Source organism: Bemisia tabaci, chromosome 5, assembly GCF_918797505.1.
Source record: "Bemisia tabaci chromosome 5, PGI_BMITA_v3".
NCBI lineage: Eukaryota > Metazoa > Arthropoda > Insecta > Hemiptera > Aleyrodidae > Bemisia > Bemisia tabaci.
Genome location: NC_092797.1, coordinates 56,695,355 through 56,710,163, shown reverse-complemented (window position 1 = coordinate 56,710,163; position 14,809 = coordinate 56,695,355). Strand labels below are relative to the sequence as shown.

Sequence of the window (14,809 nt, the reverse complement as noted above, 5' to 3'; positions counted from 1 at the left end):
GCATATTCTACCAAACAATTGAATTCTGATTCCGTGAGCCAACTTCGAAAAAAAGCTTTTCCTTGGAAAGTCCTCCAAGTGCTAAGATAGGTGCTAAGCACTTTACCTAGGCTTAAGTGCGCTAAAGTCCCTTTCTGTGAACAAACTGGAAATTACCAAGATTCACCAGGAAATTAAAATATTTCAATCGAGGAATTTTCAGGGAATTGGCGGTTAAAAGCGGGCATTTCTTCTCTCCTCGCTCTAGAATCAAATCTAACATAACATTTGTGGGACGAGTTGGCTCGGTTCGAAGCAAAACATGATCACGTTGATTTTTCCTGAATTTTTAAGGATTCATGTTTTTTCCAGGAGGAAAACGAAAGAAATTCCCTCATTTTCCCGAGAGAATTTTCCGTAAAAATTAAGGAAAAAAGAAAAAACTCGGCATAAAGAAAAAAAACTCAAGAATGATGGACATGCTTTCAAATTTTTGAACCTCATTCATGCTAGTATATTCTACAATTATACAAGAATAGTGCGTCATACAATTTCAAATGAAGCTCAAGCAGTGTTCTGTCGTGTTAAGGAAAAATGGTGTGTTTGCATTCGAATGTTGCCTAATTTCCTTTCAGAAAATTTTTTATTATCGAAGCAAGTTTTGAATAGTTTTCATTGAAATTTTGAGACCCTACGGATCAAATTCAAAAAAATAATTCTCCAAGAAATTGAAAAGAATATATTTAAAACATGTTTCAAAAATCTGTAATATGTCAAAGGAAATCTGACAACGCCTGAGGGTTCATATGACGTTCTTCCTAAGCACAGGACTGCTCTTCTGGAGACTCAGACGGCCGCGGCAACGCAAGTTACGGATAATGGAAGATTTCATCTGCTTCTCTGAAGATGAAGTAAGTTTCGGGACTTAATCATCCAGCGAGCCGTTGAACAAAACTCCTCCGTTAATGGATCCAACTCAACTTCCATTTAGAGCGTCGGATTTTCAACAAAGCGGATCCCTATACTCAATTCAGTGCTTGTTGCCTGGTGCAAAGTGTAATTACAGCATCCTTTGTCCGTAAAAGTAATTTCAGTCAGGAAATTCTCGAATGTCAGAGAAGGTACCCACCAGAATATGCGATGATTCCTCATGTACCGGATTCGCTGTATGGTTTTTTTTCTTGCAAATATATTGGATCTCCTAACTTTGATTTTACGTGAGTTCTCATAAGAGATATGTAAGTATTAGAAAGTTGTTTCAAAAAGGAGAAATAATTATCTCAAAAATCTTATTTGGAGCTAAATGCCTGCACTGGAAAGAAGTCTCTCGGATCCAGAGTCCAGACTCTTAAACAAAACAATAGAAAAAATACTTTTGATTCAATCGGGGTTTTGCTTGAATCGAGAGCCGATCCTCTTAATTTAAGCGAATTCCCTTTAGATTTCAGCAAAAATTCGATTAAGTCAAGAGTATTCTTACTTGTCAAATGTTTAAGTGTCAAGATTCTGGATCTAAGAGATTTTTTTTTTTTTTTCAATGTGCTTTCTTTACCATGAACGTAACTGACATCACGTAACGTCAAGGCAGGCGAGTTGTCACATGCTCCAAATGAAATGGCAGACTAAGGAGAGTTATTTGGATGAACAAATATTAAGTATTATTATAATATCGGCAAGCAAATTTAAATGTATAACGTTTTCTAAAAGGAAATGTACTTTAGAAAGGTACTTTGTGTTTTCCGCGTCATGGAATGCATTAAAAGTGGACGTAAAAATTGTGGACGAAAAGTCTGTAAAAAAAGTGGACATAAAAGTCCGTGTACCCAATAACATGGGTTTTAATGCATTCCATGACGCGGAAAACACAAGGAACCTTTCTAAAGTATATTTCCTTTTAGAAAGCGTTATACATGGTACACGGACTTTATGTCCACTTTTTTGTCCCCACCATATAAAATGTGCCTTAAATGTACATTCTTTTTTTTTAATGAAATTGATTACTTCATTTTAAAAACATTTACATTTTTAAAACGTGGTAAATATTTGTAAAACCTTTTCCAAGCAATGACATCGATATGAATCTCAATGAGCCGTATGTGTGATGAAAGAAACTATACAAAAATTAATAAAAGAGGAAAAAAAAACTAAGAAGCACGCAATTTTTTGTTTTTAACTTATTTGTACATCGACCTCCTTGAGTCAAATACGTCCAATTTTGAGCGTTTGGTTGCGCTTACACCACGCTGCAGCGCAGTAAAAGCCCAACACACAAAATAATAAATTTGAATGCTTTGGAAATCATTAAATTTGACATGGAACCACTATTATATTTACAAAAAACACATTATTTTTTCCAGTAGTACATATTTCTTTTTCATCAGTTTAAAAGGGAATAATCAATGCAGAGAGTGCAAACATTTCAAAATCATGAGTTGAAAAACGCTGACTCCGCGAGTTTAAATATTAGAGCCTAACACAAAGCGGAGCGGCGTGTTAGCAGCGCAGAACGCGCACGGGCTCCTACAAACCTAACGGGATACTTCACGCTTTGCGCAACGCGTGAAGTATCGCGTTAGGTTTGTAGGCGCCTATGCGCGTGTCACGCTGGTTGCCTGCCGCGCCGCAACGCTTTGAGCAACTATTGCGCGTCAGAGGCGTTGCACAGTATCCTACAAGATTGAAGGCGCACGAAATAACTATAGTTAAAGAGGACTTTCAATTTTGACCGCATCTGTTACTGAAAAATGTTTAATTTGGCATTGGAGCGATTCCCAGGCTCCCGCTTTGGTTTTCATCTTATCATATCCGCACAGTGTACACATGAACATATGTTTTTATCTGCTCTTAGAGTCTGTTCTTTTTCATGACTTGATTCATGAATGAAATGTTTTTAAGAATGAAGGTAGTAGTAGTATGCATTTATTTTTGAGGTGGTTCCTGTCGTTTAAATGAGAATAAAAAAAATGTGGACATAACATGTCCACAATTTGGACAATTTTGGGCATATTCATGGCTGGACATTAAATCATGTGGACTTAATAAAGACTGGACTTAACGTTTAGTGGACATAAATAGCGGTGGACATTTATTTAATGGACGAAAGGTATGTGGACATAAAGTCCTGGAAGCTGTTATGGGCCAATTTACTCTTGTACGTGCGGTTTGTTCCCGCCGACTATTTAATGAGTTGGCTCATTATTGTAAGTATTGCTATTAGGTCTAGTATCCTGTCAACTAGTTTTAGTTGTAAGCAAAAATCGCTTACTATCAACTTAGCACATAGTCCACCCAGAAAGTCATTCTTGTTAAAGCCGCGACATGAACTCTTATTGAATCAACCGGATATCTCTGTCAAGCGACAGGAGGTTTCTTTTAAGTTGTAAGAACACATTTTGAAACGATGAGATTACCTGTTATTTCAAGGAGAGGGAAATTCTTGGTGTGGCATATTCAACAGGAATTTTTTTGATTCAGTGGGAAACTTTTGTCTGCGGAAAACCCGTTTTACATGTCAAAGTCAGTTTTAGGCAGAACCTATGGCATCATCCCGTTTAAAATGAAATATTACTTTGGTTGATCTTATCGAAAACCCTTCGTTCTTGCATGAGCTCCATTCAACCCTTGTTCAGTAGTCCATTAGGGTGTTAATCCCCTGCCCCCTCTTTTCCGATCTAACTGCCAAAAGAGCGCTAATGTCTGGCGTAAAGTTGGAGTTCTAGCGTAAAGTCAGTTCACAAACTTGTCGTTTACTTGAAACATGGCTTCTGCATACCATCGCAACACCCACAGCTGTATAGCAGCTTTGAAAGCACGCTCGTGCTCATTTTATCAATTTTCAGACAAAAAGACGTATCTCCATAACATCGCTGTGAAATTTCCACTCGATAATTGCACTTTTACTAGAAAACTTGTGGGACTTTTTTGCCTCAAATATCACGCATTTCTCCTCTGATTCCGAAAACAATTGGTCATCGATTCCTTAATCATTTTAGCTGTAAATAATGTAATTGTTTGAGTGAATTTAGCAACCGCAGCTTTAAGTTGCACCCCTTGGTCTGCTAAACGAGAATTTACGGAAAAGTAAATAAATTCACTCGCCATTATAGGCGTGTCGATTCGACACTCGGCTTCACGGAAATTTCCACGACGGCGTCGTATCGGAAATTCAGCCGCTCTCGCGGAAGAAAGCTACGCAGACAGGCGTTTTGTCAAGTCGGGCTCGATTTCCAATTCAACAAGTCCCGACCACACGCATTGCTTCATGTCAAGTGCGAGACGAGCCTCGAAACGCGCAAGGATACACGCGATTCGAGTCCCATCGAAAAATGAACTCTGCGGATCGATTCTCGAACGACCCAGAGCGATATCCGTATCTTAGGAATGACACGTATCGACTGAGAATATTGGATAGCGACTCAAGCGAGAGGCGACCCATTGGAGCGAGTAGATTTGTCAGCGTGGGGGCTTGGATAGGCATTGGAATAAAAAAGCACTAGCTAGGCAGCTTTTCCTAAATTGAGCGCTATTACGGTATCCGGAGGTTCGGAGCGGAGGCGGGTCGGGGGGTATGAGAGAGATGGCCACGTGATTACCCCCCGGAAATACCCCGGAATAAAAACTGAGGGCCGCTTTTAGGGCAATTTCACAGATGATAATGATATTACACTCTTTCCAGCCAGCCCTGCCGTCCCTCTGTCTGGTCCCTCCAAACGGCAAGTACGTTGCCACGTGGCCCGCTCACAAATGATACATCTTGGGCACCCCATCAGCATTACAAAAAAATCAGTTTTAACGAATCTCGAGTATAATTGGACGATTTTTTATCAAACGGAACTATGTACAATTAAGACATGAGCCCTGAGACCCATAAAAATATGTGCATAACAGGGCTCACGTTATAATGCACACAGTTCTGTTTGATGAAAATGCGTCCAATTTAACAGGAGAACGTCGCAAATGAGTCTCTACAAGGGTTTAAAAGGATTTGCCCCTGGATGAAATTCAAAATACGGAGGAAAATTCCATGGTTTCAACAAACGTGAAGGCCTTGTCACCACGAGGTATTTAGTGGTATTTATGTCCTAGGAAAAAATCCCCTTTTGCGAAGTTTGGAAAAATATTGAGTCGATCACCACTGATCACAGTACCAAGTAAGTAGTGTCCTTGTGGAGTCCTAAGAACGTCTCAGAGAGAAGAAAAAGAAATTTTGTATGTTTGTTTAATGTGGAAAAAACTCCCAAGTTTCATTCCCGCGATTCGAACTTGGGGCAAATCCCATAAAACGTTCCGTGGAGACGAAACTACCTTAAAATTTCCTAAACCTATGAAACTTTTTTTTCTGTATTTTCCTACTTTTGTAGAGACGAATCGTTGTAATCCCTTGCGATGGGGGTTTCTACAGTCATACTCTTGAATTTTACTGAAGATTCATCAAAATTGTCTTATTCGTAGTGTGATGTGAAGGATCTAATTAAACCTCCTTTAATTGCAATGAAAACAATGCAGGTCCTCTTTAAGAGAGGTGCTGTCCAACCTTTGCGTGCCCACGACTTTTTTTAAACGCCAAGTCCCAATTTAGGCCAAATCTACCCGTATGTCATTATGTTGATTTTGATAGATTTTCAAATATCATTTGCGTTATTTTTAGGCTATTAAAGATAAATAATACCTATTTTGAAATTCTCACCTCTGTGCTATCACTTTGGCGCATTCCCGGCATCAACTTCATCCGCCATATGTAGCTCTTCTAGAAGAGATATTCGGGTAAATTGGACTTGGCTTCGGATTCCTACGGGTAATTGTCGAATGAAATTCACTGATATTACACAATTTTCTTTTAAATACGAATGCGACGCGTGGCGCAGAGATGCAACTATTCGCACTTGATAAATGTCCATGTTGCATGACGACGGTGAAACTACCAGACCACGTATCTCGGTTTGCAACGTCGCAGACTTCCTGTTATACTTTAATTTTTATAAGAAAAACTACTCAACGTCAATTCTTGAAAACTTCCGTGATTTTTCCTCTGTGAGTGAAGAAATATCTGTGAAAACTGCAAGGGATATATTGGTTTGTATTCTTTTACTGACATAAAATGGAAGCAGAGATTTTTAAACACCGCAAACGAGATACGAGGTCTGGTAGCTTCAGCGTCGGAAAGCAAAATCAAGGCGCGATGGCGCGATGGCGCGATGGCGCGATGGCGCGATGGTGTGAGGCGTGAATTTGAAATGATCCGCTTCATGCTGCTTATGAGGTGTTGCAAGGATTCGGAAGAGAAGTTAAAAAATGATGCCGTATTGTCTTTCCTATCCTCGACTGTGTTTTTTACGTAACCCTAGAATCACCACCATAAAAATAAGACAAACGGAACCGACAAAATATGGAAACAGAGCAGTGGAAAGGATGCGCGTCGATGACGGCGCAGAGATACAACTAATCGTGCTTGGTGGACGTCAGTGTTGCAGGCGCAAAATTGAAGGCGCTTTGGCGCAAGGCGTGAACTCTCAATGTTCCGCTCCTTGCAAATAGGGTCGCTCAGGTTATGTAGTCAAGTTAAAAAAACGAGGCCCGAATAGGTTCCTCCTATCCGCGGATGTGTTGAAATTCGATTTGTTTTTCAATTTGATGTCTGATTCTCTTCTCCGGATGTATTTTGAGACCCATATCTAAAGCTCTTATGCACCGGCACCATGACTTCTCTAGGAGAGACAGTCAATTTAATTTACCTAGGCTTGGGATTGTTAGGGGTAGTCGTCAAAAAGAATTTCCTGATACTTAATTTTTTCATTCTCTTCAATTTGATGTTTTTTTTTTTTTTTACGAGCAATACATAACATCTAAAGCTCGTATCTGCCATGCCCCTTACAACCCGCGGGTCACGCATTTTTAGGAAGACTCAGGTCAATTTGACCCGGCTTGGGCATCTAAGTGTTAAGGAGCGACCGTGAAAACGGCCCTTGGAACTTGGAACTTGGAACTTGTTTTAATTATGAATGAAAGGAGACTTAGAGTATGAACTTGGCAACGCTTTAGGAGACAAATAAGACTCGGCGTAATGCCTTCCACTCATTAAGAGCTTTTCCGTCCGTCGTGTGTTTTTCTGCGTTTATTGTCTCTCACTCGAATGTGACTCCTCCGAAGATTTCACCCTCTCGACTTCCTCCCAAGCCACGCTTCCACAAGTAGCCTGCGACGCCAAGCCAACGGGCCGACCGCGTACAATCATGAATTTAAACCTGCTTTTTGCCACCGAAGAAGCGATTTGCGTCGCCAACGGTTTTGGAAAAGGGCAGATTTAAATGTACTGAGCCCAGTGACGCGGCCCTGCCGAGGAGAGCTTAAAGTGCAAGATTGGAAAATTTATTACAACTTTTATTGCAGTTTTGAAGAAATGGGCCTTGCAGAGTCAGAGAGGCAATTTTATTCAACAAATCGTCCGTCCCTCGAAAAATTGTCACACTCAAAAAAAAAACTACGGCCCTGTGACCCGGTTGCTCTGGACACTGGTGATCCCGGCGTTAACGCGCTGTGCGCCAGCTAGTACTGGACCCAGCGGCCGGTGTCCCGTGGACCCCGCGCGGCCTTCATGGCCGTAAGACCGGTTAGGAGCCGAGCGTAAGTTACGGGTTTCAGGATCGGAGCCAACCGCTTCCACGGCCGTTGGCAGTGAGGTGAGATTCAGTTTTCGGAAAATGGCGTCACCATCAGATTAAAATTGAGACGGCTACGTGTATATTCGCAGAAAATTATAATATTTTACGTCAATGTTATTCAGTGCGTGAATTTAAAGTTGCCGCCAGCCTTGAACATTTTCGGGAGCGATCGCAGCCACCACTCAGCGTTGTTTATTGAGGTTAGAATCTAGTAAATTGCTTGTCATTGTTGGTCATTGCTCATTACGTGTGTTCGTTTTTTCGTTTAATTTTGGAGGTTTTCGATATATTTTCTTGATTCTGTGCGGTGCACGATTGATTCTAAAGTTCTGTGTGATAACGCTTGTCAAATACTTTCGGAAATGCGACGAGAGTTAAGTGAAAATTGTCAGTTTTACCTACACACTGAGCTCATATCCTCTCCTCCTGTAAGTTCGTTTGCAATTCACTTATTTTCCCCCTACTAAGGGAAAGAACTTAAATCCAAGAAAAGCAATCAATTACCTGCCACGCATCTTCCCACAGAGTAAATTACCGCCACACTAAAATACTGATAATGTAGACACAAGAATGTCTATTTACCGATTGCAACTTCATTGTGCCACCTTTGCTTGCTCATAAGATTGGGTTGATTTTTTATTCCATTTCAATCTAATCTCTGGCTTATACTTAAATGTTTTCAATTGAGAGTAGGTAGTATTTCACTCTCCGACATCCAACACCTCCCTTCTCTGTTGCCAAAATAGCTGTCCGCCAGCGGAAGCTATAAGCCAATCTTGCCTGCGTTGATTATCCGATAAGAGCCAGTGCAAACATTGTTGCTGTGAATATCTCTCTGATTCCATATCCCAATTCTAGGGAGCTCAGTGTACTGTAATAGTGGTAAAATTTTGTGTGAATCGCGCTTCAGTTTGCTGAAGGGAAGATCTACAATTTTAACAAGTGTGACAATTTTCGGTGGTATATTTCTTCGCTAATATTTTGTGGAAATTGTATCCGGTAGTTATTGCGGAGAGTTATATCTTGAAGTTTTGTCAACTTTTACTACTGAATTTACACTTTGAAATATTCTCAACCTCATTTTCAAGATTCTGAAGCTTTTCTAGTCGTAAGGAGTAAAAATCTGTAAGTACCTAGACCTACGCCTGTGCTTTTCCTTTGTTAATCATTTGGGTGATTTCCTACTTTGCATTCGTATTTTTTATTGAGGGATGAACCAGGTTTTGTTTTTGACAAATGCTGAATTCTCATTGAGTGAAAGTAATTACATTTATTGAGAACGGGCTGCCAAGTGATAAAAATGATTTTTCAATTTACATTTTTCGCTGCAATGAGTTTTAGCAATTTATCATACCTTGGACAGTCTGTTCTACATTTAAAATAGGTAGCATGAATTTTTGATCTATCTACATTTGTTCCTTCCAGTGCTTCCCCAGTGCTTTATTTATTTCTACGAAGGCTTGCAACATTAAAGTTAGGTTTTTGAAAATTTCTCTTGATATCTCTACACGATGAATAAGCTAACATTCATATGCTGATTTTCTTTCTCAATAAGCATCATCTCTTCTCTAAGATTCATCTCTTTTCTCAAATTGACTTGCTGAACTATCAGCCAAGGAGTTCAAATCTCTCTTGATATCTGAAACATGATCAACAAGCTAACGTTCATATGCTCTTTTTCTTTCTTAGACATTGAATTATCCATCACTTTCCTGAAACTAAATTGTTATGAACTATCAACAAAGAAATATATACCTATTTTAAAAAGAAGGAAAGAAAAAAAATCTTGTTCAGAAATTGACACAAGATAATTCACTCAATGTTTAAAACTTTGCTGGAAAGTTTTTCTTTTCTAAGTATGTACTTTAATGGTGAATTTTCAGCTGTAGTTCCGAAAAAATCCACCACGTCGCGGACAGCGGCGGCGCGCAGAGCTCCGGCCGTCCAGCCCGTAAGTAGCGCCTAGAGCGCAAGCTGCCTATGCCGCTCGAGGCCGCGACTTACGGTTTTCATGTCCGTAGGACTCCGCATCGTCCCCGCACGTAGCAATCCGGCCGTCAGGCGCGTAGGCGAACGGTAGTGCCATATAGCCCATCCAGTCCGTGCTCCAGGTCCGCTGCTTATGGCCTCCACGGCCGGAGCTTTTTTTGAGTGCAATGATCACTTAAAAGGCTTCTAGAAATATTTGAAAGATTAAACATCTTATATCCGACTTTACAGACAGGGCCTTCTTCATTTCATAACGAGCCAGACAGCAGTGCGTAAGACTTTTCTTGCATGCTCGCATGGTATTGTTTCGGATTGTGAAAAATTACTTTTAAGAACAGAAACTGGCCGGAACTGTTACCGTTTTACGGAGGACATCAAATAGCAGTATTGATGCGTCGGCATAAATGGACTCACCGCTATCTTACCTGAGGTGCTGTCCATATTTGTGATTTTACATTGTTAAAAATTTTTGATTGGTCTGGTATGGACATGTGCGAAGGATGGCAGATGATCGGTTGCCCAAGCAGGTCTTCAATTGGGTTCCTCTCGGAAGGCGACGGCGTGGACGTCCTGTGAAAGGTTGGCGACAAGGGGTGGAGGAGGAGATCAGAAGGTGCCAATTGCCTGATGATCTCTGGGAGGATAGGGGGCAATGGCGATTGGGCGTCGCAGAGCGCGAGGCGGCGCTATAAAAGCGACTTTATGTATGTAACAATTTTGGAATGGAATTCTATGCCGGAGTAGATATCTATGCCGGAGTGGATATCTATGCCGGAGTGGGTATAGCGCCTAATAACCGTGAGCCATATGAATGAGGAGTGGAATCTATTTTCCTGACGGAGGAACTAACACCATCATCAAGCGGCCTTTGTACTCTTTTTACGGAGCGCCATCCAATTTATGGTGCTAATTTCACATTCCATTTCATTTTGCAATTTCGCATTTAACTCAGACTCGGGCACCGAATTTCACTCCTTGATTTTAACAATGTACCGTTTCTTATACATCTCGTTTCTTTAAAAAAAAGGGCAAAATTTACTGTTTTCTCTGAATCGGTTGGTTTGAATTAGAGTGAAGGAAACTCAATTTCGAAAATTTGAGTGTTACTACTCACTTTGATAACGCGGCTGTGAAGTCAACCGCACGCTGTCCGTGTAGCCGTAGCTTAAGGATCGCCGCGCTGGCGAGAAAGCATTCCTTTTTGTACGAACTTGATGCGTAATTATTCACGGTAAATTCTGACTCTCCCTCAGGATGGCACCGAGGTAGGAAACGAACAACGTAGAACAAGGTCCATAGATTGTTTCTCGGTCACTTTCCAGGATTTATATAATGGTTTCGCCACTATTTCAATGAGAGGATATTTTTCCAATGAAACTCTTACATGGCACGGAGCTTTGCGCTTTGAGTACCTTATGCGTTGGAAAATTGTGTGAGGAACACGATGGTACAGCTGCTTTTCTCTGAAACGAACCTCCAAACGAAATTTTCAAAGTTGAGGATGTAATATTGGGAATGTTACGCGTTACGAGAGGAATTATCAGTACCAGTTGCGTGGCAAGCTTTGCGATATATCCATTGATCTGCCATTTAAACCTACTGAAAAGGATCGATGAACAGGGTTTTCGCAACGATCCTAATAATCGATTCTTTAGCATAGCTTCAAATGGGGAAATATCGATAATCCATCATTCACGCCTCGCCACTGCTGAATCAGTACAAAACTCTTTTTGCATACATCTAGAACAAATGCATTAGCTGGGTTGAGACTAAAAATCGTCAATACGCTGACGTAAGGGCTTATGTGATTTCTACGTGAGCTTTGTTGTCCATATAACATCATGATTTCTGGGGCTCACATGGAAATTGAGACACGCCCTTACGTCAGAGGAGCGACGACATGTCCATCAACCCCTCAGCGGGCCGATTATTGAAATTGATAGACAAAGCTATAGACAAAGAAGACAAGAGGAGTGAGGAGCTATCCTATTGGTTGAAGTGGGTGGTTCCTATAGACTAAGGAAGAAAAATAGGGACTAACTATCGAGTCTCTCGTGGAGTGTCGTTAGTTAGTCTATCACTTACATCCTTTGTCCATTGCATTCACCCGCCTCCGCCAGTAAGATATTTCCATAACTTTTTTATCTTCTTTGTCTATAGTTTAGTCTATCAATTTCAATAATCGGCCTGCTGGTCGACTTATTTATGTCCATGTGATGAGTTGAGGGGCTTGGAGGACAATGTGCATTCGTGCAGTTCTCGAAAATATTGAGATGTAAGTGGTTTCATGTAAATACAGGTTCCAAATGAACTCCGTGAAAACTTTACCTGTAAAATCCCATGTTCAAGCATCAGAATGCGAGTTTGAACTTTCATTCCGCCATAAGGCGTCATACAATTTAGAAACTTTAAGCACGTTTTTCTCGAAGTAGCAGAAACTGCACTTATGCGCCTTGTTCTCCAAGCCGCTCAGTTTCTCATCCGAGTTTGGAGTTTTAACGTCTCGATATTTATAGCAATCCTGCGGACAGAGGCGGATCCAGCAATTCAGCAACACCGAATTTCCTCCATTTAAACCTATGTTTTTTTTTTTTTTTTTTTTTTTTTTTTTTTATTCAAAGAAAATAGTTATTACACGATTATTATAAATGGTACTCAAAAATCAGAAATTAACAATACACTTCAATAATCTTAAATGTAAGTAATTACAGTATAATTTATCTATTTTCTAAGAGACCGGAACCAGCCGTGGCTACTACTTCGGTTTGTGTGGGGGTTGGCATCCTATTATTTGTTACCTTATTTCTAGTTTCTAAAACTAACCTTATATATCTATATACCATGTTCCAATTTGCTTTTGTTTCCAACATGACCTTAATAACTGTCTCTTTTTTGATTTCGCGGTTCACAGCCGCCTGTACCGTATCTCTTTCCGAACGGAAATATGCGCAGCAGAAGAATGCATGATCAGGATCATCCCTCTCCGCGCCGCACATAAAACATCCTGGATTTTCTCTAATTCTAAACTTATGTAGATATGATCCAAAATAGCCGTGTCCTGTCAGGAACTGTGTCAGATAATAATCTGGGACACCATGTCCCCTGTTCATCCAGTCAAAAAAGTTACTACCGATTACTGCTCTTGTCCACCTCTCTCTGTCATCTCTCCAGTATATTTCATTGTACCATTTTCTCAATATATCTTGTCTCATCTCTCCCTTATCTTCTATTTCATTCATTATTCTTACTCTCTCCTCAACCATCAATTCAGGGGGGGGGGGGATGCCCGAGATTATATCCAAAGCAAAATCAGAACATGTCCGATACCCGCTGCAGAGTGACAACTTTAAGGGTCTTAATGTCTTTCTGATAGTGTTAACATTTTTCTTTAATTTAATTCCATCTGCCCATATTTGAATTTGAAAAATAATTGACATGATGGCATTTACAATTAGTTTTTTCTTTAAGAAAGAGGGGCCATTTAAACCTATGTTAAATAATCGATTCTTGTCGGAGCACCTGGCCTTTTCAAGAATCGATACATTTCCATAGGTTTAAATGGAGCAAAACAATGTTGTCAATTTGCTGGATCCGCCAATGCCCGTGGAACGTCGAAATGTTAGGATTTCTTACCGTGCACGCTCTTGAAACTCGCACTCGTATAACCCATTTTAAGTAAAATTATAATCGTATCGTTTTGGAGCATTTCCGTGTCGACGACATGCTCTTAAGTTATTCGGAGCGATCATCAATCACTTGTTGCATGCTTGTCGCAGGGAAGTTAGTTCCATCCCTTCATGTAAAGTCTCAGGCCACCCTGCTCACGTAACCGCCCGCGGCCCCGGTTCTCCTGTTTTCGCGGTATCAGAGCGTGTCCCTGTCCTCAGGCTCAGTTTCCAGTCAAAATGAATTATAGGCGGACACGTTGACGATGACACAGACTTCTGCAGCGACGCCAGACTCTTCTTGAAAATCGGTAGTCCACACAATAGACAAAGTCTACTCCCATTGGCGAAAAAAAATGTTTAAAATACACTGAAAAAAAAAAGATTGGTAGAATGTACCATTCTTTTGCTCTGTATTTTACACAGCGTGAATTCGAAGTCGATTCTGCCGGAGGGATGGTTACCTGTACCAGTATATAGTAACATTTACCTTTTTTACCGAAAAATGCAGGTTGTGCAGATTAGCAGTCGGTTGTCGCAAAACCGAATTTTGCCAAAATCGGACTTCAGATCTATGCCTAGGCTAGTATTTGACCCGAAAAGAGACCAAAACTGACCAAATCATAATGCATTTCATGCGGTACAGATCCTCAATGAGAAAAAAATCGTAGGGTTGAGAAAATTGAAGATGGGCCCAATATAGCCCCTTATCGATACCTCTCCTCTAACGCTCTATAGGGTACACTGAAAAAAAGATTGGTAGAATTTACCATTCCTTCACGCTGTATTTCACACAGCGTCAATTCAGAGTCAATTCTGCCAGATAAAAGGTAGACATTACTATATACTGGTTCAGGTAACCATTCCTCTGGCAGAATCGACTTCGAATTCACGCTGTGTGAAATACAGCGTGAGGGAATGGTAAATTCTACCAATCATTTTTCAGTGTACCCTATAGAGCGTCAGAGGAGAGGTATCGAATAAGGGGCGATATTGGGCCCATCTTCAATTTTCTCAACTTTACGATTTTTTTCTCATTTAGGATCTGTACCGCATAAAATGCATCATGATTTGGTCGGTTTCGGTCTCTTTTCGGGTCAAATACTAGCCTAGGCATAGATCTGAAGTCCGATTTTGGCAAAATTTGGTTTTGCGGCATCCGACTGCTAATCTGCATAACCCGCATTTTTCGCCGAAATGATTGCGGACTGATTACTGAAATTGATAGATAACGTGATAGACGATTAGATGAGAAAAAGAAAATGGAGCATTCTATCGGTGGAAGCGGGTTGTTGCCATAGACGAACGAGTCAAGTAGTATGGTGAAAAACAACAATCCACGGGAGACCCTCTAGTTAATCCACAATTTATCCTCTTGTTCTGTAACAACCACCTGTTTCAACCGAAAGGATCGCTCCATTTTTTTTTCGTTTTTTTTTGTCTACAAATGTCAATAAGTATTAGCCCGCGCGGTTGTGATCAACGTGATTTTCATGCAACTGCACCCGTTTAACATCT

General features: G+C 40.6%; 1 protein-coding gene across 1 annotated transcript in view; it reads left to right on the top strand.

Annotated features, from left to right (window-relative positions):
* Positions 1 to 14,809, top strand: part of LOC109030866 (arrestin homolog) — a 389,313-nt gene that overhangs the window by 98,719 nt on the left and 275,785 nt on the right. The gene's annotated exons all lie outside the window — the stretch shown is intronic.